Raw genomic sequence first — 5,680 nt, 5'->3', positions numbered from 1 at the left:
CAATATGTAAGGTTTTTTGTAAATTTTAAAATATAAAAATTAAGCATTCTTTTTCAAAAACTGCTTTTCCTCACAGAAAAAAAGATTAGAAACAATCTTAGCACATTTAGTTTTCCATTACACACGAACCAGTTTTTTCTTTGTAAGTTAATGACAGGCTGGTATCCCAGCTGCTTAGTTCAATACCATCTTTCTCTAATTTCTCTGCCATACATAAAGGGGACCACAAGCTAATTATTAAGCCATGGATAGTCAAGAAGTCAAAATTTTTAAGTGAAAAATGCCATAGTGTGCTACTTAATCAGATAATTTTATTTTCTTTGTATAGTTTATTTTAATTTCTTATATTTATATTTAATTTTATTTTCTCATTATATTTTCTTTTCTTTTTTTAGAACAGTTTTAGATTCTCAGCAAAATTTAACACATGCAAGATAGATCTATTTTATTTTGAAACAATATGCTATTAGCCTAGATCATGATTTCTTTTGTCAAACTAGATTTTTCTTACAGAAATAGCCCTGAAGTCCTATTGCAAATATCTTTGCCAATCACCTAAATTAAGACTGTAGATCATAGAACAGGTTAGATATATAACTAAGAGCTCCAGCCAGTTAGTCGGATGGTATTGCCTGAAACACTCCTTACTGGCCTTATATATTGAATTTTGCCATACCTAGATGCTGTGGAGGAACTAGAAATGAAAGTAATAAAATTAATATTGGCAGTGGTACAACCCTATGACTTCTGGTTAGTAAAGACATGTACCATTCTCTTCCCACACCCATACCTAGCACTCAACTGATTGTTCTCTTCTCTCTCTGAGGCAATCATATTAATCTGTTAAATATCTACTTTTTATAACACTGTAGACTGTGTTATAGATTACTATAAGTACTATAGTAAATAGGAAAATTAATCATACCTGGGAGGAAGAAAAATATATTCCAAATAGCTAGTTGAAGTGCAGTATATTGTAAAGGCCATTAAAGTGATTCTAATAAAGTGCTTTGGGAGTTTAACAGAAGGAAAGATAATTTCCACATAAGATACTGACAATGTGTTCTTAAAAGAGGTATTATGTGAAGCAAAGCCCTTAAGATAGCAATGAAAACTAAGGAGAAGAAGGACCTTAAAGACAATAAATATTATTAGCAAAGACTTAGAGATCAGAAAGAGTAAGGCATGTCTAACAAATGGTAAATAGACCTGTATTGTTATGGCATGAATTGTAATGTCTTCTTTTTCATTTCTGATATTTATTTGGGTTTTCTCTTTTGTTCTTAGTCTAGCTAATGTTTTGTCAGTTTTGCTTATCTTTTCAAAAAGCCTACTTCTCATTTCATTGATCTTTTGTATTTTTTTGTTCTCTTATTTATTTTTTGTTCTCATTTATTTCTGCTCTGATTTTTATTATTTCTTTCTAACAATTTTAAGTTTTGTTTATTGTTGCTTTTCTAGTTCTTTGGGGTGCATCCTTGGGTTATTTATTTGATATTCAAAGGGGCAGATAGACCCCAATATAGTAATAGTTGGGGACTTCAACACTCTACTCATAGCATGGGACCGATTATCTAGACAGAAAATCAACAAAGAAACAGGGGATTGATGCTGCACTTTAGAGCAAATGGTCTTAATAGACATATACAGTGCATGTCATTCAACAGCTGCAGATATATATTCTGATCAGCATATAGAACTTTTCCAGGATAGACCATATGTTAGCCACACAACAAGTCTCAACAAATGTTAAAAAATCACACTAAGTCTCTTTTCATCCCACAATGGAACAAAACTAGAAATCAATCACACACACACACACAAAATCCTTTGGAAACTGACAAATACATGGAAATTAAACAACATGTTCCTGAATGACCTATGGGTCAATGAAGAAATTAAGAAGGATATTTAAAATTTTCTTGAAACAAGTGAAAATAGAAACACAACATACCAAAATCTGTGAGATACAGCAAAAGTAGTACCAACAGGGAAATTTACAAGCAGAAATACCTACATCAAAAAAGCTCTCTATTTTTGGAGGAAAGGGCTAAGTGCAGGAGAATGGTTTGTTTGCCTAGAAAGATCTATGTGAATCAAATTATAAGCAGCCTTGAATACCAGCTGAAGGGCACTAAGATGTATAAATTACTTATGTGCCAGGGATTATATTAGATATACACACATGACATCATTTCCTCTTTGAAAACAAAAAAGGTTAAGTGGCATTAGACCCATTTGCACATCCTTGCTCCAAATCACCAAGCTTTGTAAGGCAGAATCAGGCTGAACTCAGCTCGCCTGGCTACAAAGTTCACATATTCCACAATACTGCCGTGATCCTGTTAGACCAGATTCTGCAGACCATGGAGATCAGTGGCCATCAGATTCTATCAGTCTTGTCTGGAAATTTCTGGCCCTGATTCATCTCTGAGGCTTATCGTCTTTCATCTAATCTGCAATAGCTTCCTCTTGGACGACAGGTTTTTCATTGTTCCTCTGTTTACTCATCCTTTCCATGCTGCCTGACTTATTTTTCTGTAAGACTTCATTTCCTGATCTTTAAGGGAGCAGCACTGAAAGCAGGGTAAACTGCTAATTGGCACCCACGGCCCTACACACCCAGGCCCAACCTGTTTTTTGACTCTCACATTCTAGGACTCCTGACTCCACCTGTACTCCAGGCACACCAACCTTTTCACCACAGTGATAATGTCATCCCTTTCATACAAGAGGCATTAGAATTGGCAGAAAGGAATGGAGGAATGATGTGGAAGGGAAGTGAGGTATATTTTGGACTCTGAACTTTTGTTCCTTGTTTCTTCTGCTTGATGTCCTTGTTCTATCTACTTATATAGAGATATAAGTCCTGCCCCCTTGTCCCCTCTGTGAAACATTCTCTAACCATCCCCAGTAAGAATTCTTTGCTTTCATTTGTGTGTTCTCCTGTTTGAACTTACAGGTAGTTACCTGCCTCTTTCCCTTCTAGAAACTATTCTTAAATGAAAACACTGTCTTTTTTATCCTTGTATAACCAATAATCTAACTAGTGTCTAGCACAGGGTCAATACTGACAGTACAGACATGACACAGGCATATTTCTTGTTGCAAGGGTGGGTGACAGCCATCAGTGGGGACAGCTACAGGTCATATGTAGTGCAAGGAGCAAAACAGAATATCATTTACTGGGAAGTTGGGCTGACCTCAGCAACCTCCTCATAAGTCCTTAGACTTGACCTTCTCCCTCGACTTTTCCCCTCTCATTCTAAATGTTAGCTGTCTTACAATAAGTTCTAACCCACTAGTCTATATCCATCTCAAACTTCACTCCAATGTGTTTAAGTGTCTTAACAAATAATAGGTTTTATTTTAATTTATTTTGAATTTTAATTCTTTTAATATCATATATATTCATACATAGTTTATAGGCTGCTCTCTATGGGGTTGTTCAGGAGAAATGTTAACCATTGTTAAATAAAACACAGTTGCCATTTGGCTTTCATGTGTGACTCTCTCTCTGGCCAACAAGAAAACACATGCTACTGCTGTGTTGAGCTCTTTTGGTGGGTTTCCAACAGCAGAGCTTTGCTGTACCCTACATTCCTCTCTCTCTTAGAGCATCATGCACTTGGGAAGATGTGGGGGTCTGAGATGGGAATGGTCAGGCATAGTCCCCACTTGTACCTGCTCAGTCTCATCCACTTATGACTCAGGCCAGCCTCATTTGAGGAACTTCAGTCCATCAGTCACTTCTGAAAGTGTCTGAGCCCCAATGTTACCTGAATTTAGAAGGTAAATGAGCCCTTCTCAGTTCAGCGGTGATTGTCAACACTCAATATTTGCTCCAAACCCTTGCCCACAAGGGACATAACATCATTAAACCCAACATAAAATTAACAGCCCTCAAGTGCCTAAGACATGATATCTCCTTTAAAGGACACATTTTATCTCCTGAAAGAATTAACATTATCATCAATTTCCCTTTCCCAAAAGACAAAAGATAACTCTGACTGTTTCTAGAATACATTGGCTGTTGCCAAAACTGGATGCCTTTTTGCTACTGCTTCTTCCTTAGAATGATGACTAAGTAGACTATTCCAAAGCCCCTTAATTGGGCTTCTGTGTCTGCATTTCAAAGCCTCAAGTCCTCTGTATCACTTTCCTTCACTACTAGATGCCGCAATTACTCATTAACCTTTCCCTTTTTACACAAAAGGGATCGATATACTTCAGGGGTCCTCAACCAAATCATAGCTCTCTTCCTCACCACCAAGACTGCTGCAGTGTGAGAGTTCAGTCAGGGTTGTGGAAAAATATCAAGGGAAAAATATTAGCAAAACTTATAGAATATAGTCATAAACCTTCTTGGAAGGTCAAGAAGTCTGCATAGTTTTAGTAGAAGTTTCAGCTGAGGGCCGCCTTATCCCCTTTACCTTTAGTTGATAAGGAAAGCAAATAGCTAGAGACTTTGGGGGAGTTTATCTGAATAACTTATTTATTCATGTGGTCCTATAAACTAACCTTTAATCATTCCTGATGTCTCTCTCTCGGGGGAAGGTCTACCAAAGATATTACCCACTAGTGGTGTTTGCTGTAGGCCCCAGAATCTATCCTTTAATCCCCACACCCTAGTCGTGTTGACTCAAAGCCTTTTTCATTTAATGTGTGCTGTATAAAGGCTGGCTGGTGAGGCCAACGTGTCAGGGCTGGCAGCTGCTATCTCTTTACAGCACTCTCCTCAAGTGTCTGTGACTGCCCTGGACACCCCAGCATGCTCATATAATGAATATAGTGATATAGTGTCTGAGTGAATTTATTCATCTATCATTGAGTCAGGGTCTGCAGGACAGACTCCCACAGGGAGTGACCCTGACACTGCAAGACTACAAAGAGTACAACCTTAGGTTCATATTTTATAATTAAAAAAATACAAGCCTTCAAATAAAATTCAACCCAGCAAGAAACATTAAAATGGAGGTCTTTCAAGAGCCTCTAGAAGGAGTTGATGACATGAGGTGGACTGCTTTCCTAAGACAACTGCATGATGCCATCAGGTGGCTGACTTCTACCCAAGACACCAGAGCAAGATCCCCATGAGTCCTATTTTTAATTGCCTCCATATTCTCCCTTTGTGTCCTTTTTCATTATCCTCATCCTTTTGCATTCATAAGTACAAAACTTTCTGAGACAGGCTTGCTCTTTTCCTTTTTGCCCTCCCTACCCTTTCTTTCTTCTCTATACCCTATTTGTCTACCTTCAGAAAGGATGCTGAAAACTTTTGGATGGCTTGTACTGAAGAGACTACTCAATCTTAAAATATTTCTTAAAAATATTGCTTTTGGATGGGCATGGTGGCTCACGCCTGTAATCCCAACACTTTGGGAGTATGAGACAGGCAGATCATGAGGTCAAGAGATTGAGACCATCCTCGCCAACATAGTGACACCTCGTTTCTACTAAAAATACAAAAAATAGCCAGGCATGTTGGCAGACACCTGTTGTCCCAGCTACTTGGGAGGCTGAGGCAGGAGAATTACTTGAACACAGGAGGCAGAGGTTGCAGTGAGCCAAGATCGAGCCACTGCACTCCAGCCTGGTGACAGAGCCAGGCTCCATCTAAAAAAAAAATGGTACTGCTTTTATTCATCCTTTTCTCTCTTGAATCAACCACCTGATATAG

Source organism: Callithrix jacchus, chromosome 16 (genome assembly GCF_049354715.1).
Source record: "Callithrix jacchus isolate 240 chromosome 16, calJac240_pri, whole genome shotgun sequence".
Lineage (NCBI taxonomy): Eukaryota > Metazoa > Chordata > Mammalia > Primates > Cebidae > Callithrix > Callithrix jacchus.
This window is presented reverse-complemented; position numbering follows the sequence as displayed.